This window comes from Neofelis nebulosa, chromosome 9, assembly GCF_028018385.1.
Source record: "Neofelis nebulosa isolate mNeoNeb1 chromosome 9, mNeoNeb1.pri, whole genome shotgun sequence".
In the NCBI taxonomy this organism is placed as follows: domain Eukaryota; kingdom Metazoa; phylum Chordata; class Mammalia; order Carnivora; family Felidae; genus Neofelis; species Neofelis nebulosa.
Genome location: NC_080790.1, coordinates 98,140,250 through 98,155,765, shown reverse-complemented (window position 1 = coordinate 98,155,765; position 15,516 = coordinate 98,140,250).

The window sequence follows — 15,516 nt, the reverse complement described above, 5'->3', positions numbered from 1 at the left end:
GCAATGCAAAAGAGATCCTCTTTCTCCACATCCTCACCATCTGTTGTTGCCTGAGTTGTTAATGTTAGCCATTTTGACAGGTGTGAGGTGGTATCTCTTTATGGTTTTGATTTGTAGTTCCCTGATGTTGAGAGATGTTGAGCATTTTTCATGTGCCAGTTGGCCATCTGGATGTCTTCTTTGGGGAAGTGTCTATTCATGTCTTTTGCCCATTTCTTCACTGGATTATTTGTTTTTTGGGTGTTGAGTTTGATAAGTTCTTTATAGATTTTGGATACTAACCCTTTATCTGATACGTTGTTTGCGAATATCTTCTCCCATTCTGTCGGTTGCCTTTTAGTTTTGCTGATTGTTTCCTTCACTGTACAGAAGCTTTTTATTTTGATGCGGTCCCAATAGTTCATTTTTGCTTTTGTTTCCCTTGCCTCCAGAGACATGTGGAGTAAGAAGTTGCTGCAGCCAAGGCCAAAGAGGTTTTTGCCTGCTTTCTCCTCGAAGATTTTGATGGCTTCCTGCCTTATGTTTAGACCTTTCTTCCATTTTGAGTTTATTTTTGTGTCTGGTGTAAGAAAGTGATCCAGGTTTTCTGCATGTTGCTGTCCAGTTTTCCCAGCACCACTTACTGAAGAGACTGTCGTTATTCCATGAGATATTCTTTCCTGCTTTGTCAAAGATTAGTTGGCCATACGTTTGTGGGTTCATTTCTGGGTTCTCTATTCTGTTCCATTGGTCCAAGTGTCTGTTTTTGTACCAGAACCATACTGTCTTGATGATTACAGCTTTGTAGTATAGCTTGAAGTCTGGGATTGTGATGCCTCCTGCTTTGGTTTTCTTTTTCAAGATTGCTTTGGCTATTCAGGATCTTTTCTGGTTCCATACAAATTTTAGGATTGTTTATTCTAGCTCTGTGACGAATGCTGGTGTTATTTTGATAGGGATTGCTCTGAAGCCCACTCTTCCACAAGATTTCAATTCCCTGGAAGACATTCAGTGGAATATCTACTGGAAAGTCCAGTCCTTTGTATAGGGAGAAAATCTAGGAAGGGTATTCAGGGATTTCAGGTGAGGGGAATCTTCCAGGTGTCTTCCCAAAAAAGTGGACTAGCAGTCCACTTTTATTTGCAACTATCCTCTTCCTTTGGTTTCTGTGATAGCTCCCTTTCCTGCTTCTCGCCTCCTAGCTCTCAAATGTCCATTTTATTGCCGTTGCTAAATCAGCCCCTAACCACCTTAAATGCTTTTTCTCAGGCATTATTTAGTCCCTGGTCCTCCCACCATGGAGGCCCTTCAACAGTACAGTGTCGCCAGCACTCCAGGCCCCAGTCCTGGTCTTTCAGCCATGACCAACCAGTTCTCTCATCTCAGAGCCTGGGATCTCCAGTCACATTCCTATCAGACCACTAAGAACATGGATGATCTCCAGCCACCCCCAGCCACACCACCTCATCAGCTCGCTCCTATAGTGTAATGACCGTTAACCACACACTCTCTTCAGCCCTCCATCCTAGGCCCAGGCCCTATGCCAGCCAGCCAGGAACTGGTCCAAGGTCCCTTAGCCACACCCTCAGTAGCTCTCCCATCACAAGGTTAAAGATATTCAGGCATATTTGAAGATTCTTAACCATACTTTCACTGTGTTGCAGTCCAAAGTGATTTTGTTCAAAACAAATGACATATATATACACACACACACACACACACACACACACACACACATATATATATATATATGTAATTTATTGTCAAGTTAGCCAACATATAGTGTGTATACACTGTGCTCTTGGTTTTGGAGGCAGAGTCTCATGATTCATCACTAACATACAACACCCAGTGCTCATCCCAACAAGTGCCCTTCTCGACGCCCATCACCATTTCCCCCCTCCTCTGCCCCCCCATCAACCCTCAGTTTGTTCTCTGTTTTTAAAAGTCTCTTATGGTTTGCCTCCCTCTCTGTTTGAAACTGTTTTTTCCCCTTCTCTTCCCCCATGGTCTTCTGTTAAGTTTCTCAAGTTCCATATGAGTGAAAACATACGATATTCTTTCTCTGACTGACTTATTTCACTTAGCATAATATCCTCCAGTTCCATCCATGTTGTTACAAATGGCAAGATTTCATTCTTTCTCATTGCCAAGTAGTATTGCATTGTATATATAAACCACATCTTTATTCATTCATCACTTGATGAACATTTGGGCTCTTTCCATAATTTGGCTATTGAAAGCGCTCTATAAACATTGGGGTACATGTGCCCCGATGAATCAGCACTCCTGTAGCCTCTGGATAAATTCTTAGTAGCACTATTGTTGGGTCATAGGGTAGTTCTATTTTTAATTTTTTGAGGAACCTCCACACTATAACCTCCACACAATTTGTTTTAGTGTGGAGGTTCCTCAAAAAATTGAAAATAGAACTACCCTATGACCCAACAATAGTGCTACTAGGACTACCTTTACCTTAAAGGTCATCTGAAGGATGCAGCTATAAACCCTTTTTTTTTAAGACTTAAGAAGGATTAGTGTATAGCTCCCAGATTCTCAACTACACAAAATGGTTCCTATGAATTTTAAAGATATCATCCCACAGCACCCTGGCAACCCAAACCAGAGAGAGCCTTCACTTGAAGAGCTTGTAGATGTGGTTTTGTCTAACGTAGTGAAGTTCTGTAAGAAACATGGAAAACCCATGATTTTGTAATAGAAACACCAGACTAGTCTGAAAAGGACAGAGAAAAATCCCTACTTTTCTGTGGGCAGAAAGGCAGGCTAAGAAATAAATCTACACTGCAAATATAGGCCATTTCTTAGAGAAATGGAAGAATAACTCAGTGTAGACATAAAAGCAATGGAGAATCACTGCCAGGGAGCAGTACTGGTCATTAATTAAGGAACTGATGGCATGTGCCCAGCTGAATTTCAAAATTTATATGAACTGGTGCCTGCTGTGTATTTGTTATTGCTCTACTTTTTTTTTAAATAGAAGCCTTCATTGTGGTTATTTTATCCCTAAATCAACATTGAGTGTTAGATAACATGTCTTTAGCTCTCAAGTCTTCATATAAAGAATCATCCATACTTTGACATGGTTTAGATAACAAGATTCTGAACCTTGAGCCAATGCATTAATGGGCTAAGAATTTGGGAGTCTTGGGGATGAATGTATGTTTCACATGGGATGGACATGAAGTTTGTTGTCAAGAGGGTGAACTGTAAAAATAGTCTCCCAAGATGGACATCATCAATTCCTTCATGTGTGTGGTCTATTTACCCTCCACATGGATCTGGATTGGCCTTAGTGATTTGCTTGATCAAGAGAATCTAGAAGTGATATTACAGGACTTCTGATGCTAGTTCAGTTTCAAGCTAGTTCAATCCTTACAGTTTCTACTCTTTGAATCCCACTTCCATGCTGCAAAAACCTCAAAGCCACATGGAGGTGTTCTGGTCAGTAGCCCTAGCTACACTAACCAGCAGCAAACATCAACTGCAGTTACATGATTGAGCCATCACGGAGCCTTCACACTTCAAGGGAGAACCATTCAGCTGAGCTCAGTCGACCCACACAACTGCGAGGGATGATGATATGAAAATTGTCTTAAGCCCTAAATTTTAGTGTTGTCCTTACATAGTAATAGATAGTTGTAACACCTTTGTAACATAGGGCTGACTTTTCTAACTAGGACTTAAAACCATGAAGCCATAATGAAAATAGATTGAGTTTGGCTACACAGAGGTAAATTCCACAAGACAACTCACACCTTCAGCCAAAACAAAAGACAAACTGGAGGAAAATGCTGAAGTCCATATCATAAAGAGCTACAAAATATCTCTAGAAATGGAGTTTTTATTTTTATTTTTTTAGAGAACCCCCCCTTTTTTTAATATCTATTTATTTTTGAGAGAGAGAGAGAGTGCACATGCAAGCAGGGCAGGAACAGAGAGAGAGGGAGACAAAGGATCCAAATCAGGCTCTGCACTGACAGCGGAGAACCCCATGTGGGGCTCAAACTCATGAAACGTGAGATCATGACCTGAACCAAAGCTGGACGCTTAACTGACTGAGCCACCCAGACACCCCAAGAAGTGGAGTTTTTAAAATCAACAATGCAACAAAAAATACTCAAACTGACTGATCAGACTCAGATCACAGTTTAGGAAGTCTTATTTTCATTTGAAAATGTCCTTAATGTTGGTGAAGATACAAATGAAAATCACACAGAGAGATTTACAACCTGTCAGACTGGCAAAAATTACAAAATTTGAAAACATACTCGTAGTCTGTGGAAACAGGTACGGTTACATGTTAGTCTTGGAAATATAAATTGGCACAAGTTTTATAGTGGACAACTTGGTGATATGTACCAAAATTAAAACTTCATATTCCCCTGATGAGTCCATAATCTCAATAGAATTTATCCAATAGCTGTATGTGTTCTTGTGCAAAATCATTTATATAAGTTCTTCAGTGCAGTGGTAACTTCAAATTTTAGTAAAGAAAAAAATGTTCACCAATAGAGGATCTAATTAAAGTCAGCCATGCATAAATAGAACAATATGCTGTATATTGTCAAAGAATGAGAAACATCTCTACGTATTTACATGGGAAGATCTCCAAGATTAATCAGTAGGGGGAGGGTTAAGGAAAACAGTCTAAGAATGCTACAGCCAGTGTTGCTATGTTTTACATTAAAAAGCAATAGAAGAACATATTTTTAGAAAATAAGAACTAAATTGAAAGACTTAAACTTCCCAATTTCAAAGCTTACTAAATCTACAGCAATAATTACTGGAGTTTCTTGAACATAAGCCCTACAGCAAAATTTTCTTCTCAAATAGCCCATGAAATGCAACTTTTCATACAAACTTACTCAAATAGCTTAAGTTTTGCACCTAAACTCACACACTTGGTTTTTCTTCGAAAATGGTCTAGAAAGACATTTTTCATCAAAATTAGAACAATAATTGGGATTTTCTGTCTATAATACACTATGTTCTTGAAAATATAATTTTTCATCCAAATTCATTAAGTCTTATGGGTTTGTGGAAATAATTCTTATCTCAGACTTTTCTAAGATGACCCAAAAGTGACTTTCCATCTAACTGTGCTCAAATTGTTCTATGTTACATTATTTTACAAAATTGCCCAGATACACTTTTTCATCCAAACTCATTCAAAACATTAGTTTTTGAGGGGCAAAAATCCTTCATCAAATTTTCCTCCCAAATGGGCAAGAAACATGATTTTTTTTAAATCCAATTTCATATAAGTAGTGGAGTTTTGGGAAATAAGTCATATGCTAGGTATTTGTCCCCAGATGCCCTAGAAATATGATGGTTTTCATCCAAGTCTGCTCAAATTTGGGGGCTTATTGAAACTAGGACCTACACCAGATATATATATATATTTTTTAATATGCAGAAAATGTGACTTCTGATCCAAATTCACTCAAATCTTGGTATCTTTTGGACATAAGTCCTGCGTAAGACTTTTCTTCTAAAAAGCCTGCAAGTGTGATTTTTCAAATTGGCTCAAATATTTTTTTTTTGGCATTTTTGAACATAACTCCTATGCCAGATTTTCTTTCAGAATGTCCTAAAATGGTGATATTTCATCCAAATGTCCTCAAATTGTAAGATGGTTTTTTGGTAAGCCCTGTGACAGACTGTTCTTTGTAAATGGCCATAAAATATTATTTTTTATTTAAATTTATGAGGTTTATTACATATAAATCCTGTGGCATATTTTCTTTCAAAATGGATCCCCAAACATATTTTTTTAAACCCAAATTCACTACAAAATGCAATTTCTTGGACATAAGTTCTATGCTAGCTTTTTCCTCCAAGAAGTGGGTTCTTTAGATAGAAGTCCCATGCAATTTTTTTCTTCCAACATGGTTCAGAAAGATAGCTTCTCATCTAAATTTTCTCAAAATTTATTTTTGGACATTATGCCATATTTTTCCTCCAAAATGATGCAAAAACAAAATATTTTATCCAAATCTGCTAAATCTTGGGAGATTTTGGACATGAATTATTCACCATAATTTTTCCAAAGAATGGCACAAAAATGCAAGTTTTTAAATCCATATTCAAACTGTAGAATTTTTTTGGACATAAATCTCAAGGCAATTTTTCTTCAAAGTCATCTAGAAATATGATTTTTTAATTCAGATCATCTCTAACTCTAGATTATTTGCATATAAATCCTATGCCAGATTATTCTTTTAAAATGACCTGGAAGTATGATTTCTTTTTTTTTTTTTTTTAATTTTTTTTTAACGTTTATTTATTTTTGAGACAGAGAGAGACAGAGCATGAACAGGGGAGGGGCAGAGAGAGGGAGACACAGAATCAGAAGCAGGCTCCAGGCTCTGAGCCGGCAGCCCAGAGCCCGACGCGGGGCTCGAACTCATGGACCGCGAGATCGTGACCTGAGTTGAAGTTGGCCACTTAACCGACTGAGCCACCCAGGCGCCCCTGGAAGTATGATTTCTTATTAAAAAAAAAAAAAAAAAAAAAACTTTTTTAACATTTATTTATTTTTGAGAGACAGAGAGAGAGCCTGAGCAGGGGAGGGGCTGAGAGAGAGGGAGACATAGAATCTGAAGCAGGCTCCAGGCTCCAGCACAGAGCCCGACGCGGGGCTCGAACTCACAAATCTCGCGATCATGACCTGAGCCAAAGCTGGACATTTAACTGACTGAGCCACCCAGGGGTCCCTTTATCAAAATTTTTATAAATCATAAATTTCTGGGGTTGTTACTCTTTGATAATTTTCAAGTCCTAGCATAGTGAATTACTGTTTTGACCAGGATAACTACCAGTGGATGAAAAAAAGCGTAACGCACATGTTTATACCATATATCCCAATTTTAATCATAATCAGTATCTGAAAATGTCTTTACTAAGAGAGTTAATGTCTCTGAATATGTGAGAGGCTGTACATCTATTCCAATGAGAATCCTTTATATGCTACCTACACATACAGGTTCTTTGGAGGCTAGGTGTTTGTTTGTTTTTAATTTTCTAGAGCCTGGTGCTTCTTTTTCTTTTTTTAAATTTATTATTTAAAAAACTATGTTTATTTATTTTTGAGAGACAGAGTGTGAGTGGGGGAGGGGCAGAGAGAAGGAGACACAGAATCTGAAGCAGGCTCCAGGCTCCGAGCAGTCAGCACAGAGCGCACCCCGCCCCCCACCCCAGGTGGGCCTTGAACTTACAAACAGTGACATCATGACCTGAGCTGAAGTCGGATGCTTAACTAACTGAGCCACCCAGGCACCCTGGTGTTGTGTCTTGTATTCTCACATTTCTTCAACAGTACTGAACACCTAGTTCATGAAAAGATTCATGTACTAAAAATTTCCCAAGAATGTTTCTGGTTCTGAACATCCTATAATTTTTCTGACCTTTGTTTTTAAGGAAATGATACACTTCTGATTGCTGTTAACAGGATAACACAGTCATACTGGAGTGATGTCACTCAAAATGGCAGAGTAAGGAACTCCAACATTCTTCCTCTCCACAAAAGTAAAGAATAAGTTGGCAGAAACTGTCAGAATCAACTTTTTCAGAACTCTGAAATCTATTTTAAAAAAACAACAATAACAACCTTACAACAACCAAGGGAATGATAAATGAAGACAGGAGAATTTTTCTGAGAGTGTTGTGGCATTATATCTTACTTGCTGAACATCTCCCACCCCCATCTCAGCAGCAGCCATGAAGACAGTAGCCTACATTTTGGGTGCAGGTTGTTACCAGAGGGAGCAATATGGACCCTATTCCCAAGGAACCATGGTTGTGTGTTTTGAGGAGTCTGGTGACTCCCTGAAGGATTGGCTCGAGGGCTTGCCTTTGCTGCATCTGACTTGGACTTTCCCCAGACAGAAGCAGCTTCTCAGATGGCATTTATTGAAAGCATTTAAAGATTAATATATTAGCCTCAGCCACCAGAGGCACAAGATATCAGATAGGGAGAGCAATCGATAGCCAGAAAGTCTGAGAAGGAAGAGGTTAAGGAGACAACTTGGGGGAATGAGTGCTTTAAAAAGCCCACACATATACCAGGAAATCTAGAAGGCCACATGCACTCACAGCCTGGACATATGATCAGAAAAGACTAGAGAAGACCCTAATTTGTCCCCTCTGGCTAACTTTTCAGCTCCACAGAAGGAGAAAGTAAAGGCTAAGGCAGAGTTTTAGACAGACTGGCTAAGCATTAAATAAATATTTCACACAGAGCCAACCTGCAAAACTGGGAGAGTATTTTGTATTTTTGGCTCTCGATGTTTAAGGAAATCGCTATCAAATCATTAGCTGACCACTGAGCTAAGAGAACAGAGACTTCAATGGCTATACATGACAAAGAATACAATCTTTACAAAAACAGTTTAGGAAAGTAACTGAATCAACAACAATCCATAACAAGCAGCAACAACAAATCCTGGGATGGGGCAGAACCTAATTTTTAGAACTGCCACATTATATTATTCAAAATCTCTACTTTTCAACCAAAAATTACGAGGCATGCCAGAAAAAAAAAAAACAACAAATTATGAACCATTCACAGGGAAATAAGAAAGTAATGATAACTATCTATGAGGAAGCCTAGACATTGGTCTTACTAGACCAAGACTTAAAAAAAAATTTTTTTAAATGTTTATTTAGTTTTGAGAGATAGAGACACAGAGTGTGAGGGGCGGGGGTAGAGAGAGAGGGAGACACAGAATCTGAAGGAGGCTCCAGGCTCCAAGCTGTCAGCATAGAGCCTGATGTGGGGCTCAAACCCACAACCCACAAGATCATGACATGAGCTGAAGTTGGTCGCCTGACTGAGCCTCCCAGGTGCCCCACTAGGCCAAGACTTTAAATAGACTGTCTTAAGATAGGTTCAAAGAGGGGTGCCGGGGTGGCTCAGTCGGTTAAGCGTCCAACTTCAGCCCAGGTCACGATCTCACAGTCCGTGAGTTTGAGCCCCGCGTCGGGCTCTGGGCTGATGGCTCAGAGCCTGGAGCCTGCTTCCGATTCTGTGTCTCCCTCTCTCTCTGACCCTCCCCCGTTCATGCTCTGTCTCTGTCTCAAAAGTAAAATAAACGTTAAAAAAAAAAAATTTAAAAAAAGATAGGTTCAAAGAGTCCAAGGAAACCAGGAAAATGATGTGTCACCAAATAGAGAATATCCATAAAGATTTAGAAATTATAAAACAAAACCTAATAAAAATTCTAGAGGTAAATTTTACATTCAGGGGTAATTGAATAATGCCTGCAGCCATTTAGCCTAAAAGGACAGGCCTTGACTGTCACAGGAAGAGTGATAGCACATTCAACTATGGATAGAACACTTGTTGCAGGTTGGAGGAACCACCCTTATTGGGTCATAGCTAGAAAAACTCCCACCACTGTCTCCAGAAATAGCCTTCATTTTGAGGTGTTTGTGCTTTTGTGTGCAAGGAACCTGACACACAGAATGCATAAAACTTCATGGAAGGCCATTCTGGAACACCATTAGTAAAGCAGTAAGGAGGCATCTGTGGGTTGCTGTGGCAGCTAAGCACCATGGATGCAATTCTTAAGAAGAGACAGTCTCACTGACCAATGACCCAGAGTAACTCAAAGTGGGACTGGCACTGTTAAGGATTTGTTTCCACAAATAGTCCTGAGTTTTCAATTTATATCATTGTTGGCATTTTCAATAAGGAGTTTTTACAGAAAATGAAGTTAAAGGGATTGACTAACTTGCCCTGAACAGATCTTTCTGTAAGCATAACATACTCCTCTGGGCACCTGGGTGGCTCAGTTGTTAAGCCTCTGACTTCGGTTCAGGTCATGATCTCACCGTTTGTGGGTTTGAGTCCCACATCGGGTGAGCTCAAGCCAGGCTTCAGGTGAGCACGAGCCCCAGGTGAGCCCCACTTCTCTCTTTCTCTCTTTCTGCCCTTTGTGGGATCCTCTCTCTCTCTCTGTCTCTCTGTCTCTCTCTCTCTGCCCCTCACTCACTTGTGCCATCTCTCTAAAAAAAAAAAAAAAAAAAAAAAAAGAAGCATAACATGCCCCTAACAACAGAGCCTCAAAATAAATAAGGCAAAACTGACAGGATTAAAGGGAGAAATCAGTCATCCAACAATAATTACTGAGACTTCAGTACTCCCTTTTCAATAATGGATAAAACAATTAGCAGATGAGCAAGGAAATTGGAAACTGAACACTGTCATTCAACCAGATTTGACAGACTGGACAGCTCTCTAGAGCACACCACACAGCAAAGCAGAATCCACACTCCTCAAGTCCACGTGAAACGCTCTTCAGACAGAACATATATTAGGTTATAACAAGTCTAGAGAGAGTTCAAAGGTTTGAAACCATACCAAGCAATTTTTCCAGCCACAGTGGAATACAACTGGCAATCAATAACAGAAGGAAGACTGGAAAATTCACAGATGTGTGGGGCTCAAACAGTACACTCCTGTATAATGAATGGGTCAAAGAAGACGTCAGAAAGGAAATTAGAAAGTACTTTGAGATGAAATGAAAACACGACACACCAAAATGTATGGGATGCAGTGAAGCCAGTACTCAAAGCAAAACTCATAGTTATAAATATCTACATTTAAAAAGATCTCGGGGTGCCTGGGTGGCTCAGTCGGTTGAGGCTCTAACTCTTGATTTCAGCTCAGGTTATGATCCCAGGGTTTGGGCTCCAGCTCTGCATTGGGTTCCACACTGAGCATGGCACCTACTGGGGATTCTCTCTCTCTCCCTCTCTCTCTCTCCCCACTCCTCTCTCTTTGTAAAATAAATAAATAAAAAGGTCTCATAACAATAATAAACTTCCACCTTCAGAAACTAGAAAAAGGAAAACAAACTAAACCCAAAGCTAGCAGAGGAAGAAATAATAAGGGTTAGAGAGGAAATAAATGAAATAGGGAATAAAAATAGAATCAATGGACCCTAAATTTGGTTCTATCAACAACACTGATAAACCTTTAGCGAAACTAAGAAGAAAAGAGAGGAGAGAAAATAATATTGGAAATGAAAGTGGGCACATTATTACTGACTTTACAGAAATAAAAATGGGTGTAAGGAAATACTATGAACAATTGTATGCTGTTCAACAAATTAGATAACCCAGATGAAATGGACAAATTCTAGAAAAAGGCGACCTACAGAAATTGACTCAAGAAGAAATGCAAAATCTGAACAGATTTATAACAAGAGATAGAATTAATAATTTTCAAAATGTTTAGTATGGATGGAAGAATCTCAGAAGCATAGAGATGGACAGGGTACTTAGGCTACCTCAAAGCACACAGCTAGGATAATAGTAAGGAAATCAGATTTGCCAGGCAGGATAAGTTCAATTCCTTTACAAACCCAATAGTCCAGAATGGAGGAGTGATAACTTACCTGCCTGCTCCCCATCCTTGCTGCTAGAAGCAAAGCCTGTGAAAGAAACTCCCAGCCCTACTCCAGCATCACCAGGGACAGGAGAAAGTGTCCATACCTACCAATCTTGTTGGTCAGCCACATATTAATACTGACCACCCACAAAAACCACTGAAGAAAATCCACCATATTACATGTAACATGTATAAGTGAGCACAACACCACATCTGGCAGCCAGGCATACATATATTTGATTATGTCCATGAGGTTTAAGAGAATAAAAACTTTCTAGTTGTTCCCTTGGGGAAAACATGGAGGATTATGAGAGTTCTGGGGTGAAACGTCTATACATCATACACATTTACATTTTTCAGTAACTGGGTTCCTGCGTTGTGTGAATAACAAAACTGAGAGAACACATAGCATAATTTACCATGTATTTTCCGTTAACACTGGCAAGTTTATATCCACAGGAGATGAGTGTACCAGTTCAAATGCGTGTTTCTTAAATAAATAAGGGGTATCTCCATGAAACATTGGTATGAGCCTTCACTGAGAAAGAAAAATGGACAAATCAGGCAATTAGTCTATCATTAAGGTAAATACCAAATACTGGATCTGCAAAGAAATGGTGGGGGAGGGGTAACTGTTAGAAATGAATGGAGGGACAGGAGGGGTTGGAGAGGTGGGGAAGGGGAAGATGAAGATAAGGGCCAGAACAGAGGGCTGGGGTAAGAGGGGAGGGGAAATTTAGGGGAGGAGGCTGGGAAGCAGAGTCTGCAATATTTAGCAAATTCAACGAAGGCAGCTAGGCCCAATCTGAAACATGTTAGGGGTTGCATCCTAATAAAAAGCTTCCCCTCCACCCACAAAAAAGGATGTTTTAACAAATGTGTACAATTCTAGGCTTCCTTTGTCACTGAATGATCAATGTATTTAAGAGCTTTCCCAGCAGTCTGCCCCACCGAGGGGCAACAACAGTCTGGAGCCCCCAGGGCATCATGGATGCCCACCACCTGCAAATTCCCAGGTCCTAGTTGACTGAGCAAGAGGCCTTCAGTAGCAGAAAGGAAAAAGCCAGATTTCTAGTAAATTGGACACATAAAGGGCTCCCTCCTCCAGCCAACCAAACCCATTTAGTGACACTTGGAGTGTCTGTTATGCTGCAGCTCTACTGGCCCAGTCTCAGACCCCCCTCCAGGGCTTGGATAAAGAAGTGTCTCCAAGGACTTCCCAGCTTCTAGACACCAGGGAATAGCTATGAGCTCTAACAGAGTTAAGGAAGGAAGACCTTCATATCTCGTGTATCTGCTTTCTTTTCTTCTGCATGTCACTGGCTCTGCTTGATCAGTGTTGGGGACACCCACATCCTGCACTCTCGCCTTTAGGTTCTACTTGATGTTTTCAGGAAGCTGCACATCTGTCCTTTTGCCTGAGAGTTGCTGGTGTCAGTTTGGAGCACAGGGCCAAGAGTGGAACCTGTCCTAAGTGGAAGGAAACCGGCGATGGATTCTAAGCGGTCACCATAGGGGTCACCTTCGTGTTGACCACTCTGGCAGCGATAACAGTAAAGTGGTTGAGGAACATAAAGCCAGGGTGGGGATCTGGAGGAGGGCAATTTTATCAAACCTGCAAGAGATGACCTTGGCCAAGCCCATGGCTACAGGAAGAGGAGAAAAGGGAGCCAGGAGACCCAGTCCGCAGGGCTTGGTGCCTGGATGCAAATGGGTGGTGGGGGAAAGGGGGGAGCTGGGGCCAAATGCCAAGGAGGACCCTTGGCCACCTCAAGCGCTCCCAGATGAGATAGGGAATAAGTGACACAGCAAGACCTTGGGACCTGAGCTCACCGTTAGTGAACCGGGCCCTTAGGCTTCTCTAAGAGATACAAATTGACAAGAGGGGGCACCTGGTGGCTCAGTCAGAAAAGCAAGCCGTTCTTGATTTCTGGGGTGTGAGTGTGGGCTCCATGTTGGGTACAGAGAGTATTTTAAAATAAAATCTTTAAGGGGCACCTGGGTGGCTCAGTTCGTTGAGTGTCTGAATCTTGATTTTAGCTCAGGTCTGATCCCAGGGTTGTGGGATGAAGCCCTGTCTCTGGCTCTGCACTGTGCATGGAGCCTGCTTGAGATTCTTGCTCTCTCTTTCTCTCTCCTACCCCCCCCCCTCTCCTGCTCGCCCTCTCTCTCTCAAATAAAATTAAAATTAAAAAAAATAATAAAATCTTTAAAAAAAAAAAAAAAAGAAAGAAAGAAATTGACAAGAGGCCAAATGAGAGTTTTAGGCAAGGCTTTATTGGGGCTTATGCTCCAGCACAAGGGAGACAGCAGAGGAAAGAATCCTCAGGCTGACTCCCCAAGGAGTAAAGAAATTTAGGTGGGAAAAGGGTGAGGTTTAAGTACGTAGAGGTGGGGTTTTTCTTGGCGCTTGTGTACTGAGAGATTATGCTTTCCGTACAATGCATGCCTCATTAGCATGTTAAATCTCCCCCTCTGGGTGTGACTTTTAGCATTTCAATGAGGGAAAGTTAACTTGAGGGTACTCCTGGTGGTCACAGTGCATACTCTGAGGTCAGCATCAGAGGTCCACCCTGGTGCAGACTGGTTTGGTCTGGATATCACTAATTTTTTGCACGCTTGTCTTCAGGTTCTGCTTGGTGTTTGCAGGAAGCTGCCCGTCTGTCCTTTTGCGAGTTTCTTTTGAACTGATGTCCTGTTTTCTGCATTCCTGTAAGATATATTGCCCAATAATTTTCTTTTAGGGAGTTTTAACCATACGGTATAGTCGGTTAAAGGTTTGGGGTGGGGCCCCGAGTCCTGACCCTATTCTCTCTCAACCCTAGGGACACAGCGTAGCAAGGTGAGCCTCATTATAGGTGATTTCTCTCCAGAATTCACCGAGGGTTCTGAATAGTTTGGTTTAACTTTTTTTTTAACTGCAAAAACCTGGAAATGTAACTTTACAGTTTTCCCCATAATAAGTGCAGCCCATTGATAAAGATTCAGTATGTGCATTTGATCCACAGAGGATGCAGTCAGGCAGCAGGTCCAGAATGGAGCTTGCACAGCAGCGTCCCTGTGCCAATGCCTCTAGGCTTCCCCTCTGGCTGAAAACGTCACACCCTTGCTTGCACCTTGCGGCTACCACCTGGGGAGGATAAGAGGAAACAAAACAGTAACAAAACCATACATTTCCGCGGTGCTGTTGGCTCCATTCTGTGGGGCATTGAGAAACGTGGGAATGTGACACTGGACGTGCTACCTTCCAACTAGGTCACCGAAAGGGCACAAACGTGAAAACCACCAGGCGCCCCGGCACACTTCAGCTAAATGTGAAGTCATCGCGCCCTCTTCGGAACTTTGAAAAGTGACACGTAAGAAACACGAGAAGGGGCTTGAGTAAGAAATTTCAGCTCAGAGAGGGGCTTTCCATCCTGAGGTATTATTCCATTTGTGTGCACCTGTGTCCAGGTTTTTTTTTTTTTTAAGTTTTTTTCTTTTTTAAGTGTATTTATTTTGAGAGAGACAGAGACAGCACAAGTGGGGAGAGGCAGAGAGAGAGGGACAGAGAGAATCCCAAGCAGGGATCCTTGAGATCATGACTTGAGCGGAACTGTGAGATCATATGAGATCATAACCTGAGTGGAAACCAAGAGTCAGTCATTTAAACGACTGAGCCACCCAGGCGCCCCTCACGACAGTGTAAAGGGCGAGCATGGCTAGCCTCCTGTAGCCCGGGAGTAAACTATGACCTATGTAAGCTTAGAAGGACCCCAGAGTTGAGATGCTGAACCAGTGTTTGTTTTGGGCTCTCCTAGAAGTGCTATTCCTGTTCCCTAGATATTAGTTCTGCTTAAAACCACATTTGCTGAGTTACTGAGAAATAGAACTTCCTCTTAACTGCTTGTTTGAGCTTCTGTAAACCTGCTTGGCGTAATCACCTTCCCCATTCTCGGGCACCGCCTCTTGTTCGAATAGATAGAAGACTAATATTGTAAACATGATTTAGCATTCAACTGGCTGGAGTCAACAAGTTATATCTTAAAATTCTTCAGGACTGTGTGATTGGTGCCTGCCTTATATTTTAAAAACCTACAACATTGTGTAATTGGTGCCTGCCATTTCCAACTGCCACCCTT